We start from the raw sequence: 14,858 nt of genomic DNA, 5'->3' as shown, positions 1-14,858 counted from the left end.
AAAGGCAGTTACCCCTGGAGGGGTGAGACTTCAGCATAAAATCTTTCCACTCAACTGTGCTTTCCTTTTTCAAACACAGGCAGGTCACCTCCTCTGAGTCTAGCCCTTTTTTCCTTCTAGGAGCCCATAGTATAGTGAGGACTATACACAGTGAATACCTATCACAGTGTCATAACTCCACTAGAGTTGACCACCTCCTAGTCCCCTCATCATAATATTTCATCAAAAGAAACAATGGTCTGATTTCCCCTCAAACACACAAAAAAATTTACGTTTTTGTTGAAAAATGTTAAATGGTACCAGAAAGATTATAGTGAATGCTACCTTCCTTCTGAGAGGCCCTCTATGCATTCTAACCTATGTCCAGTTAGTCTCCTTCCACGTCTCCTGCTTACCCAGATCTCTATCCCAAAAGCCTTGCGAATCTGGCAGGCGAATGTGGACTGGTCTTGGCAGGCTGCCAGAGGTTGCAGGAGGGACAGTCTGCTCCTCCTGTGTCACCACGACGCTGCACTACAAGTGTGGTGGGGGACCCTTGTCTGTAAGCGGAAGAGGAATCTTACCACCGCTCTCTCTATCCATCCCCAAGCATCATTGCTCCCCTCCCCCACCCCACCCCCTGCCGGGGTCTATCCCACATCTTTTCACTTTGACTCAATTTATAGCTCTTCCTGGACAACCTCAAATGCTCTCCCGCCTGCCACCCACCCCTGGCATGGATGTGCAGCTGACTCCCAAAGCCCTGTTTCCCTAGGAAGTCAGCCTTCTAAGTGCCCAGGTTCTTCTAGTATGTAAACTACTCCTTAGGGTAACCTAGAGCTTGAGATGGACCTGTGGTTGCCAACAAAGCTCTCTTTAGGGCAGCAAAACCATGACTTTTATAAGTAGGTTATTGATGATGTAACTTGGAAATTACCCTGTGTCTTGTTTGCTCTTGGTCTTTCCTCCCTACCCAGCAAATTTTGGCCTGGGATGGGGGTGGGGTGGACAGTGAATAGCCCTTTTGTGTTTCAGACCAGATTGGGCATCTCCAAAGTATTTATTTTTGAAATTTCCAGGCCCATCAAAGGGTTTGGTTGGATTCCCTAAGGGACAGAAACTTGGATTAACTGGGACATGTGTCCCCTCACTCTGTGGCCAAGGAGTGGTACGTTCTAATTGGTCAAGGCCTAGGATTACTGCTCATCCCTGACCCAATCATAGTGGCAACTGCCTGGGATTACAGTAATTGTTAAGGTCAGTCATGGACACTCAAATGCCTAGAGCCCATCCAAACCACAAGGTAATCCCACTGTGGACTTTCACAAGATAGTATTTACCACTTGCTCCTGGGAACACACACTCATATTTTGTAGTTCTAGCTTCTTGACCAGCTAATGTTCAATTCTGTTTCAATTTTTAAAAATCCTGGTCTGAGCCAGTGGATTGACTTCACTACTCACTAATGGTTCGTGGCCCACGGTTTGAAAAATGCTACTCTTAAGGCTTGCAGAAACTGCTTGCATTGTTTAAATAGCTGTTAAACATGTCATAAATTCTCCAGGAATTTAAGAGGGAAATGTGTAGGGAAGTGGAAGTTGGGTTAATAGAGTGTACAAGGTCATTAAGTGGATAGGGGTGGTACTTGCCACTTGTGAAAAGGCCTTGAGAGAAGACGCTTTTGAGCCTTAAGGTGGGACTCCAGCTTCAAGTAGTGAGACAGTCCACCAGAACTATTCCCCTGATTAGATTGGACTTGGGCTTCAAGGGACTCTCCTGGAGTGGCAATATGCTCATGCCATACAGCTGGGTGCCCTGAGATGTTTTGTTCTGTGATTTTTCTTACCCAGAACCCACTCCAACTAGACTAGACTTCTTCAATCCTTTGGAGAGCACAGGCAGCACACAGGTGCTTTTTGGTTATGCTAGAGCCAGGCTAGTCTGAGCACCTACTGTGTGCCAGACAGTGTCTGTGTATGTAGAGGATGCGTGGGAGAAGTGAGAACAAACAGGCCATGTACGCATGTATACAAAGTGAAATGACATACGCAAGTAAATAATATTTTGAAGTAAATAATATTTTTTTCAGAATAGTGATAAAGACAACATTTGGAATAGCAGCTGAGATTGAGAGAGAAAGCTACAGGGAAGAGACATAGATGGTCTTTCTACAGTTACAGCAATATTTTATTTCCTAATCTAAGTGGTGGATTCATGGCTGGTTGTATTGTTATTAATATTTATTAAACATTAATGATGCAATGTGGACACATTGTCTGTAAACACATACACACACCTACTGGTATGCATGACAAAAAAATATAGTAAGCCATAAACTCTGCTTAATGACTTCACAGATTTGAGTGGAAGACAGCCATAATCACAACAAATATATATCACAATGAAATCATAAGAAATATAAAGAAGTGATCCATTTTGGCTAAACATATGAACTTGGGTAAGTTACATTATTTATTGAAGCTTCAGGCTTTTCAGATACATTTTACAGATAGACAGATGCCAGATAGATAAACAGATAACAAGTCAAATGACAGATACATATATATATATATATATATATATACACACACACACACATATATTAGGTTTATTGTGAGAGTCAATTGATATGTGATGCATGAAAAAAATCTCTGACAAACTGTGAAACTGTAAAAAATGTGAGATAATATTTTCACTTTGGGCATATTTGCAACTGTCTATTTCTTCTTCTGTGAAGGCACTACCCCATAGTTTTATACCCGAGTGGTAGTCTGAAGGAAGCAGGTTGTAAGCAACTGTAAATTATTCTCAATCTAACATATTTTGTGTCTAGCACAAAGAAGCAGCAAATAAAGATGACATCGGCTACCACTGAATAGCTTGCAATTATCAGAACAAGGACTTGGAGTTTAAGAGCTCCATGGAGGCCCAGGCTTAGTGGGCTTTTAGGGGGCAGGGGGCAGAGCTGAGAGGAGAGTGCTGCATTTCACCTTCCCTGGGGGCTCTTTTGGTCCAGTCAGCAGATTGCTGCCACCATGACCACACTGGGCCCTAACAGGTGCTGCTTCGCCCCAGGTCTCTGGCCTGAACATGGACACAAATCCCTCTCCCAACTCTCCTTGGCCTCAGAAAGCTCAGGGACACTCTGGCTTCCGATACTGCCAGAGTAGGCTCTCTTTCAGGAGTGCTGGTCCTCTCTTGTATGTCACACCTAACACCAGACAAACAGCCAGGCCAGCTCTGCAGGCTCCTACTCCAGGTCCTGACTTCTGGCTCCTTGCCATCTCCTTTCCACCTTAAGGTCTCGGAGGCCTGTTCTCTAGAATAAGGTTAGAATTTGTTATTAAAACATAGGAGTTCAGGTTCAAGGACCCCACAGACAAACTGATACCTGAAATGAGGCTCTGAAGGTTCTCTCTCTTGGTATAGAATATATCTCAGAGCTCGGGGAGGATTGAGACCCCACGTTAGAATCAGGTCGTTTATCAGCCCGAGTCCCAGCTGGACAGGTGGCACACTCAATGGGGTCATTTGAGGGGAGTTTAAAAAAGGTTATTTTTCAAAGGCATGGCAGGGTATGGAGAAACCACAAGGGAGAACACAGAACCCCAGGGGCTCATGGAGGCACTGGAAACAGAAAGTGCTGTCACCAGTCCAGGCTGAATAGGGGAGGGGAGCAGAGCTGCTGGTTGGTGCCTAGAGAGAGAGTCATGTGCAGGGAGCTGCTTGACAAGAGCTGAGCTTTTCAACAGAGGGAGGCAGCCAGACCTGGAGAAACCACAGACATGGAACCTGGCAAATAAGTACCCTGAGCTCCCTCTCCTCCCTTCCTCCCGTTGCCACTTGGCCAAACCTAACTGGGCACCACAAGGCAAGAGAACCCTGCTGCTGTGTTCCCGATGGATCAGCTTGCAGGGCACCAAGCCAGGTGGGTCTGATGGAACAACTGGCTCACACAGCCTCATTGTGAAACTGGGGGACAGCTCAATGGGGGCCAGTCTTGAGCAACAGGGCCCAACAGTCATGGTGGGGGAACCCAGAGGGTACCAGAGGACAAAAGCACAATCAAGGAGGTGATTCAGAAAGACTACCTTTGGACCACAGGAACTCAGAGACAGAAAGGCCACTGGGAGGTGAGGGCACATCGTTGGTGGCTGAATTCAAGTGTCCTGTGATTAAACCACGACGAAGTCACATCTTTGCAGAGATATTTTTGGCATGCAAGAATCAAATTCATTTAGCAATTTCACTCGACGCGGCAGGCTGAAATTTCCCGTCAGCTGCTTTCAAGGACGTTTAGAAGCAAATTTGTAGCAGACACTCCCTTATAAGCATCTTTGAGTGACATAATGGAAAGATCTTTGTTCAACGATTCAGAAGACCTCAGGGTTAGGCTTCACTCTGCCTCTAACACACTGGGTCCTTCAAATCCCCCTGTTCCCTTCTCTGGGCCTCAGTTTCCTTCTCTAGAATGTGAGAGGGTTGGCTATGATTTCTAAGATCCCTTCTGATTCTGGCATGCTAAGTGTTTCATAGAAACTATATGATCAGAACAAGTTTTGACACACTGGTCTTGGCAGTAATTTTTTGGGGGGATAGGAAACCAAAAGCTGAGGCAACAAGAACAAAAATAAACAAGTGGGACAACATCAAACTAAACAGCTTCTGCACAGCAAAGGAAACAGTCAACAAAATGTAAAAGGAACCTATGCGATAGGAGAAAATATTTGCAAACTATATATCTGGTAAGGGGTGAATACCCACAATATAAGGAACTCACACAACTTAATAGCAAAACAAAAACAATCTGGTTTTTAAAATGGGAAAAGAACCTTAATAGAAAAATTTCCAATGAAGATATACAAACAGCCAACAGGTACATGAAAAGATGCTCAACATCACTAATCATCAGAGAAATGCAAATCAAAACCACAGTAAGACCTCACACCTGCTAGAATGGCTGTCATCAAAAACACAAGAGAGAATTAGGATTGGAGAGGATGTTAATGGAACTTTTGTATGCCATTGGCGGGAATGTAAATTAGTCTTTATGGAAAATGGTATGGAGATTCCTCAAACAATTAAAAACAGAATTACCATATGATTTATTTACCAATCTCTCTTATGGGTAGATATATCCAAAGGAAATGAAATCAGTACCTTGAAGAGAGGTCTACATTTCTGTGTTCATTGCTGCATTATTCACAATAGCCAAGATATGGAAACATGTGTCTTTCAACAAATGAATGGATAAAGAAATTGTATATATATATATAATCCAGTCTTTAAAAAGTAGGAGATCTGCCATGTACAGCATAGATAGACTTAGCTGACATTATGCTAGGTGAGAAAAGCCAGAGACAGCAAGACAAATGCGGTATGATCTCACTCATACGTGGAATCTAAAAATGTCAGATTCATAGAAGCAGAAAGTAGAATGTGGTTACCAGGGGTAGGAAGGTGGGAGAATGTTGGTCAAGGGGTACAAAGTTACAATTAATAGAATAAATGCATTCTAAGAAATCTAATGTACCTCAGGATGACTGCAGTTTATGATATTGTTTTGTATACTGGGCAGATCTCAGGTACTCACACACACACACACACACACACACAAATGGTAACCATGTGGAGGAATGGATACATTAATTAGCTCGACTAGTAATCATTTTACTATGTATATGTACATCAAAACAAGTACTTTTTTTTTTCTGTTCAGCTATACTATGCAGCATGTAGGATCTTAATAGTTCCCAAATCAGGGATTGAATCTGGGCCTCGGCAGTGAAAGCACTGGGTCCTCACCAGTGGACCACCAGGGAACTCCCAAAATGTGTACATTTTAAATACTTAGAATTTTTATGATTTTTTAAATGTATATCAAAAGGAGAATCAGTCATGGGACATAGCACAGCCAATTTTGTGGTTACTGTGATTCCATTTTGTAAGTTACAAAATTGTTTCTTTTTTTTTTTTTTTTACAAAATTGTTTCTTTGAAATGTCTTTAAAATTACTCCATTCCTCTGATGCAGCAATTGCTCCATTTCTCTGATGTAGCAAAGAGGCAAGAGAGAATACTTGCTTTCCACTGGATTCATGCCCAAGAAAGCAAACCCAAGTGTACTGCAGCTAAAAAGAACCCAGTCTACCACACTTCCTATTTATTTGGCTTTGGAGAACTGGACCAAGCAGAACTGAGGAAGACGTGCTACACCACACTGAGTCATCACCTGCAATGGCGGCCACCTCCCAGAGCCTCCTGCCGGCCGGGCTGCAGGGCAGGCCTCCTCTCAACTTCCCCTTCAGAATCTCTCTTCACGGAGTAAGACCCCTGCGCTCACTTCCTCATTACAATTCCTGCCCACAAAGTTCATTTCTCTGGTCTCACTTAGAAAACAAAACCAGCGTCTGAATGGGTACTCTTTCTTTCGTTCCTGGGATTAAACGTGACTTCCTGTAAGAGGGATTTGCTGTTTTTCCCTGTCTACCAACTCCTTTCTTAAGGGACAGCACACTCACCTTCTTCCTTTACAGATCTGTTCCTCCCCTGCTACAGCCAGGTGGTAGATTTAGTGAGGCTGCCAGTCACTGATTCTTGACCCCTGACCAGAGAGGGGTAATCATTTTACTATATATATGTACATCAAAACAAGTACTGTTTCTAAACGAGAGGTCGAGGTCCAAAGATGTTAGGATGTTCGGATGTCAGAGGGGGTTGGCTATGTGCTACCCAAAAGTATGCTTCTGTCGAAGCTGGGCTGTTTGAAAACAGAAGGGAGCAGCAGGCAGATAAAAGAGAGGCCCTTATCCTTGCAGCAAAATTCTCAGGGTGAAGAGAGTTTGATGATCTTTCTCCTTAAAGTATTTCAACGGCAGGAATCTGTGGCTGGGAAGAGAGATACCCTAGGGGAGCTGGGGTAAGAGGGAGAATCTCATCCCAAAGCCACATGGACTAGAACAGAGCCCAGGGCCTGTGGGGACCTTTGTCATCACTCGGAGTTCCAAGGAAGCTCAGGCCAAGGGGCCGGGTCCCCAGAAAGTGGACCCTCTTCTAGGCCTGTGGTGAATAGCAGAGGCTATTCCACTCTGGGGTCCGGGTTGCCATTGCTCAGTGAAATTCTCCCAAGTCCCCCAAGAAGAAGGACCTATGGGAGGACAGAAGGAATCTGTCCCTCGGCCAGGGAAATGAGTTTTTGCTGTCCCTGTGCTGTCCCTTGGCAAAAGACAACTAACTGGAATTGTTCCCCCTTCCCTCTTTTAAATAGAATTTTGCAAAATATATGGAATGATTCACTGTACCATTTAATTACAGGTGGCAAGAGCATAAGTGGGGCCATTTGGCTTCCCAACTAGAACCTGATCAAACTATTGATTTTTCAATTATTCAACACATATTGACTGAGCACTTACTAGTGACAGATATTCTTCTGGACCCTGAGGATATTATAATGAAGAAAACAAACAACCAAAACCAAATCGCATGCCCGTATCTTCCTTCCCAGACCAGGAATAGTATCACCAACCAGGCACCCAGCCAGGCTCAAATCCCAGGAATCATTCTCTCATAACTGAGACCTTTCAGCAAAGCTCCACCTAAATCCATCCCAAATCTGCCCACTTCTCACCCTCTCCAGTGCTTTAGCCCTAACCCAGGACATCATTACCAATCAGCTAAACTATGGCAACAGTTCATTAACTGGTCCATTTGCTTCCAGAGTCCATTCAGCATACATAAGTCATGGTGGTCTTTCCAAACAAAAATCAATTCATATACTTTTAAACCTAATAGATTTGTTCACAGCAAAAATCTAGATAGTCGTATCTTTCTCCACAATAAAATGAGCACTAGCTGTAGGAGGTATGTGTTTGTGAGGACTCTGTTTATGTATTTAAAGAGTCAACGCCAGTTTTGTATTTTCTGATCATAAAAAAAGGCTTGATGATATTACTGCCTCAAAAAATAAAAGTAAAAACCGGTTCATGTCCCTCTCTCTCTTGAAGTCCTCCAGGACCTTCTCAGAGCAACCAGACATAAAAACCATACCGTATACATTCATCTACAAAAGCCAAGGTGATCTGCAGCTGCCTCCCCTGGCCTCCTTGGCTTGCCGTGTCTTCTCTCCCATTTACTGCCCCTCCAGGGCCTTCCAGCTTCTTTCTGTCCCTTAGACACACTAAGTGAGCTTGCATCTCAAGACCTTTACGAAATTTGCTGTTCATTCCTAAGACACTCTACCCTTAGGTCTCGGCAAGCTTGCCTCCCTTCCATCATTCAAAGGTAACAGGATACTCACTGGAACTTTTCCCATCATCCAGTAATTCCAGCTAAAGCCCAGAGATGAGGACCAGAGCATGGCTCTATCTTGAGACAGCAGCCCACCATGACGCCAGGTTCCTTTCCTGGGACACACAGGAAGGTGTCAAACAGTCCCTCTCCACCATCCCTCCTTTCTAATCTTCGCTGAGATGACAGGGAAGGAGAGAAGGAGGGGAGTTAAAGTCAGCACCCTCTGCCTTGTGGGGAATGCAGTGTTTGTAGTGAGAGGTAACTCTCTCCCAAGCCAAAGATTGGGGCAGCTTCAAAGATTCAGTCATGGGGGGGTGCCCCTGAGAGGAGGGAAAATCGACGCGCTGCTCCAAAGTTGGTTATCATTTTCTAATTTGCCCTCGGGCTTAGCTGAGTCAGGAAGAAGATTGATTTTGCTTCAAGACGGGAATTGGGGCAGAAGTGGAGCTACGTATATGTTCTGTTGTTGTCCTGGTGGGATTCCCAGCTGGGCTAAGGGGACATCACAGAAGGCAGTTGGTCCTATCTCCTATAGGAAGGTCCTCCAGAGGATTCACCAGCATTCGACTGCCTGCCGCAGGGGGCGTCAGTGCCCCCTGTAAGCCAGACAAGTAGGAACATCCAGCCTTGAAAGGACCACAGCCCTGGCCAGGTGAGTAAAGAAACTCTTGTCCTGTTTCCTCTCCTTCCTTCCATGGCAAACACACCTGAAGGGCTGCGCCTTGATGAAGGAAGAGGAGAAGATACCTTAGACCCTAATCACATTCCTCCCCATCTTCATCCCTAGAAGGCAGGAACTTAGCTCAAGAATGCTCAGGGTGAGGGCAGGGGAAAAGGGAGAAGAGATTGTAATAGTTTGCGACTGAAATAGTAAAGTAACTTTTAATAACTAGGAAGTTGTGGAATCTTCCTGTGTCTGTCTGGACTTGTTTGCCCTCGAGGTGTATTTCTCGCTCCCAATTCTGCCCCGTTTTGGGGGTGGGGACCTGATCCTGGCTGGCCATGCTGCCCAAGCTGTTGGCTCAGATGACTACCTTTGAGAGGTGAGGGACTGGAAAGCAGGAGGAAGCAATGAATCAAGGCATTTTTCTTCCACCTTATGTGCGTCTACTGCAGTTTCCGGCTGTGGGCTCTTCCTTTTGACTCCAGGCCCAATGCGGTCCAGCTTTCGCTGTTTGGTATTCATCTCTAAGCTCTGGTAACACGTCCTCCTTCATTTGCCCCACTTTTGGTAATATCTGGATAGTCTTACTGTGTCCTGTTCAGTTTCTCAGCTTTCCCAGAACTTATGTAACTAATTGTCTGCATCAGATTCCCTCTGTTTCAAATATTAAGAATACTTTTGGTCTTTTGGATGGACCTTACCTCATATACTTCCCCAGAGGTTCATGAGGGTCTGTAGTCTAATAGTTCCATGTTTTCACCTTAATCAAGATATCTCAATATACCAGTTGCTAACATTTCATCTTAAATGCCATCTCCAGAAGGGTATCTCAGCATCCTCCCCACCTCCAATCACATGTCATCAATTGGCCTACTTTTAGCAATTATCAGTACCTGATTTCATCTTATCTGTTTATTTGTTTGCATGCTTATGATCTATTTCTCATCACACTGAAATATAAGATCTTTGAGGGCAATTACTCTTCCTCTATACCCCCAGTTTGGGTTTCCCAGGTGGCACAGTGGCAAAGAAGCCGCCTGTCAATACAGAAGACATGGGTTCAATCCCTGGGTCGGGAAGATCCCCTGGAGAAGAAAATGGAAACCCACTCCAGTATTCTTGCCTGGGAAATCCCAAGGATAGAGGAGCCTGGCAGGCTACAGCCAGGGGTTGCAAAAGAGTCAGACACAACTTAGCGACTAAACAACAGCAACAACAATATCCCAATTTGCTCAATAAATACTTAGTAATTGAATGACTAGCATAAGGACCTGGTGGAATGCACTGTACATCATCCAGAGACCCTCAACTTGCAACAGCTGGGTGTGACAGCTGAATGTCACCTTGGTTGTCAAATCTTAAGGGGGGAGCTGAGTACATTTTTATTGTGTGTGAGTTAACTGTATTGTAGATATGGGAGAAAGAGAGAAACCCAAGAAGCCGCATGTAGTAAGCACCTTTCATTTCTCATTTGCCAATTCACTTTTCCTCTCTCTTCTGTAGCACCCCCCTTTCTTTGAGGAATCACGCCTATCCTGGCCATAAAACTAAGAATGCAGGATATGGGGAGGTGAGATTTTTTCGAATGTTTTACATTTCATTTGTGGTTAGAATATTCAGCTTTTCTATGTGTTCTCGCATTAGTTTTGATCATTATGTTTTCATAGCATGTGATTGATTATATCTATATTTTATGGAACAGTGTGGATACTGGGGCCCTGATTTGAAACTGACTCTAAGGAGGAGGGGAGCTGACCTGCTGAAGGGATTGTGGTAGACACCTCTGTGTTTGCACCTTGAGCAGCCCCGCCAGACCAGGTTCGATTTCAGCCTTAGCTGTAGTGGGTAGTTCCCGTTCACCTTCTGCTGCTGGTGTTCTGCCTTTAGACTCATCACTTGTCTGCTCCATATTGTGCTAGGGCCTTCTCTCAACGCCAGGGAACTTTCTGGGCTGGCTTATAAGCTCAGCTTAGAAGCGATACCCTATGGGCAATGCTTGACCAATACAGAATGGCAGCCAGTGGACAAAGGATCCAGCCTCCTGTCCAGCAGATGGATAATTTGAGGAGCTACTCTGTACACTTCTCAGAAGTCCTGGTGGAACTGAACTCCCTTTGCTGACAGTAGTGACGGTGATGATATACATCCTTAGATGGACTTTTCCCCCTTCTCTGTCTCACTCTCCCCATCGTCTCTCTTCTGCTCCCCGAACCACCCGCATCAAGTGACATCAGCACAGTTCTCAGCATCAGGAGGTCCCCACTGACTCCGGATGGAGCACTGACACCAGGGAAGTGAGATTGGCACCAGGGACATCCCTGCGTTCTTCTCTCCCGGCAGGTACCCCCAGGTAAAAATGAGTAGACCTGATTGCAGGGGAAAATATAAGCATGCGTGGATTATTGGAAGGTAGAGTTATTGACGGGTATTTGGAGAAGAAAAGGACTGGACTTTGTGTTAGTTTCCCACCGAGGACATCAGACTTATAATTTGGGTTTTAAAAGAAACTTGAACCTATTCTGTCATCACAAACTGGTAAGTCTGGAACATATTTTATAACGACAATATCAACAATTGTTTAGTCCAGCCTTTCTTCAAACTTGCTCATTTTCCTACTATCTTAACAATATACCATTTGTACTGTTAATTACTTAATACTTTTCTTTAAGCCAGCATACTTTAAAAAAAATTTTGACTGCGCTTCATGACATACAGGATCCTAGTGATCCTATATGATCCTAACTGGGGATCATACCTGCACCCCCTGCATTGGAAACAAGAAGTCTCAACCACTGGACCACCAGGAAAGTCCTAAATCAACAAACTTTTAAAAACTTAACTACCCACTAAACATTTCATATTAAATTAAAAATAAATGTGAATTTTTTGATTTGGTGCTCCCTGTATATTTCGATCACATGTGAAAATAAGTATATAACTATTAAAGGAAAAATCAATCTAGGTGTGGTATACATATTACAAGTTGGGAAACACTGATTAGGGAAAGCTAAATATTACTGTTTCTCTTTAGATTTCTACTGTATTACAGTGCTCTCTACTTTGTGAGATCTTAATTCTCTGTTTATTTTTATGGGGTTATAATTTTTCTACTAAGTTTGTTTCTCAGGATGGTACCTGGGTGTTATATTTTCAAGTCTTGACATTTCTGGAAGTATCTCTCTTTTGTTCTCAGTTTGGGTATAAAATTTTAATTCCATAATTCTAATCAACAGGATTATTTATACATTGTTCCATTGTTTTCTGTCTGAGCCACCAGTAATATCACAAACGAGAACTCCAATGCCAGTCTGAATCTCTTCCTGGATGAAAGTTTATAGGATTTCTATACTAACCTTGGAATTCTGAAGTTATACCAGATACGCCCTTGGGTGAATTTTTTGCAACAATTTTGGCCAGGACTAGTGAATCTCTTCAATCCATAACTAAAACTCTTTCAGCTCAGGAAATCTCCTTTCATTATTTTGTTAACTAATATTTTACTTCTATCCATTCTTCTCTCTTATTCTATGAGTCCTGCTATATGAACATTGGGATGTTATATCTATCACTCTATTTTTATCTCATGAATTTATCTTCTTGTCTGTGTTCTGAGAGGACTGTATTAATTCTTACAAGTTTACTGATAATTCACTAAATCAGTTTTCAATGGTATATATATTGCAGTCCTGTCTTATTTTGGGCTCATACAATCATGTACTTTATTTTCAAGGACTGTTTCATGTTCTCCTAGTATCCTATCTTATGCTTCTTTTATCCTCTGACATTTCACTGAAAAGCAAATTTGAATTTTTCAAACATTTGCTCCAGTTTTCTGTAAAAATTCTTTTTAATAAAAGTCATTGGCTCTGAATGATCTGCTGGTTCCCTTTTTGAGACTGCTTAATCTTGATGACTGGAGACTTGTCAAATCAAATATATGTTGCTATTTTTAAGTATGAAAGCCTGTATTGAAAAGGATGGATAGCTCTTCTCAGTGTTGGCAGCAACCGCCCAGGTCACCATGAGCTTCCTTTCACAGGTCCCAGAGTATCTTTGCCTCCAGCCCCGGCTGGCACAGTGCTGTGCAAACCAGCATCCCAGGACAGACTCACAGGCAGGCCTTGCCTTTGCTGTGGTTGTAAGATATCCAATCACACCAGGTTCACTTCTTCCAGGAAGTTCTCGAGGCTTCTGCCTGGATGATGTTGTTCTTCTTTTGCAACAGTGGTATTTCAGAACTTTTTACCTCCTCTTATTTTTATTATTTTTATCACTTCAATGAGATCTGGGAAAGTTACTGTAAGCTCAAATTATTATTGTGAAATAAAAGCTGCATGGCTTCCCATTAAATGAGCCTGATGAAACAGGCTCTGTGGTGCCGGCCCACAGACTGCTGATTGCCAGCATTTGTATCTCTTTGCCTGAGAGGTTTCTCTGGCAGTCAGAGCCCACCTGACTGAGCTCAGCAGGTCAGATGTACTGGAAGGTGACGCACTCCACCTTTCAGTGACTGCTGTGGGTTGGTGTATAAATACCACAGCTCCTTGTCCCTTAGGTGGGAAACTCTGAGGTGCCTGTTGTACACTGAATCCTAGAGTTCCTAAAAGGAGAGGATCATCTGGTCACTCCCAGCAGAGACTAGATGACCCCTTCAAAGCCTGCCTTCCTTTCCTGGTCTCACACCCACATTCCCCTATCCGGCGTCCTGGGCTCACCTCCCACATAAACTACTGGCAAATGAATCCTCATCTAAGACAGATGCCAATTCCAAACACTGACAGTGTGGCAGGTTTTTGAGAAAGATGTCTCTCCTGGTGTAGAGAATGAGCTAGAAGGGAGAAGCTGTGGGTCAGGAGATCAGCATGATGGGAGCTGCAGTCCTACAGAAGTAAAAGCAAGCTCTTAATCTCAAAGGAGGACCAACATGTGCAGCAAAGCAAGACTCCCCAGAGATACCTTTTTAAAAATACTTTGACATTTAGAAGAAGTAGCCGTCATGGAACGAGCCATACTTTGCTGAACTTCCTTGCACCTACTTTATGTTGTAATATTATTGTTGCTGTTATTACTAAGAAAGCACTCAGCAAATATCCTGATTGGTGAATAAGCAAACGCCTTAGGCTACTGGTTGGCTGGTGGCACCATTCCGTGAGAGAAGGACCAGAGGAGAAGGAGCAAGTCTGGAGGAAGGGGTGGGGCATCTCCTCTTGAACATATCAGGTAACAGGGCATTCTGGGTCCTGCTTGGAACTAAGGGTGCTGGGCAGGCTTAGGCAGGGGAATAATCAGATTATCTCACAGTCATTATGGCACATGCTCCTGTCAATCTGAAGGAATCCAGCCCCAGTGCCAGAGCAGAACCGTGGAGCCCCTACTGGGACAGATGATAATATTTTAGTTGTAGAATTAGGGGGAGAATGAGCAGAGGGGCAGGGGAGCCAGGACACCCAGGAGCTGGGGACAGTGGATATTCATCAACAGGTAACAGCTGCACTAGTGTATACAGGTTGAGTCAGAGCCCTGGGCTTGAAGGCAGAGAAACAAGATTGGAAGATGCCACCCTACAACTCTAGAGAAAGGGCCCCCAGCTCATCTTGAGAGACATCTGCGGCAGGTCATAAGGACAGTCAGCACTTACTGGAGTCTTACTCAGGGTCATAACCCCATTCCTAGAGCTTCCAACAACTTAACTCAATGGAGAGTTGTTTCATTTACTACCTCTATGTTACAGATGAAGAAACTGAGCTGCAGCGAAGTGTTGAGTGTAGGGTAAGATTTTCAGTAACTTGCCTATGATTACATGGCTGGTAGGCAGCAGGGCCCAAATTCAAACCCAGACAAAGGCCTGTCTACATTCAACTGCCCTGTAAGTTAGAGTACGGATGGAAGTTAAAGGGGGAAATCAGCCAATGGAGATCAAAGAGCTC

General features: G+C 43.9%; 1 long non-coding RNA gene across 1 annotated transcript; it reads right to left on the bottom strand.

Moving 5' to 3' along the window:
• Window positions 1-2,433: 2,433 nt before the first annotated feature.
• On the bottom strand, window positions 2,434-4,903 carry LOC120862770. Its single transcript, XR_005720842.1, has 2 exons — window positions 4,071-4,903; window positions 2,434-3,298 (listed from the first exon to the last, which is right to left on the bottom strand). It is a non-coding gene; the product is annotated as an uncharacterized LOC120862770 (long non-coding RNA).
• Between the last annotated feature and the right edge of the window lie 9,955 nt (window positions 4,904-14,858).

This window comes from Oryx dammah, unplaced genomic scaffold, assembly GCF_014754425.2.
Source record: "Oryx dammah isolate SB20612 unplaced genomic scaffold, SCBI_Odam_1.1 HiC_scaffold_1, whole genome shotgun sequence".
Lineage (NCBI taxonomy): Eukaryota > Metazoa > Chordata > Mammalia > Artiodactyla > Bovidae > Oryx > Oryx dammah.
This window is presented reverse-complemented; position numbering and strand designations above follow the sequence as displayed.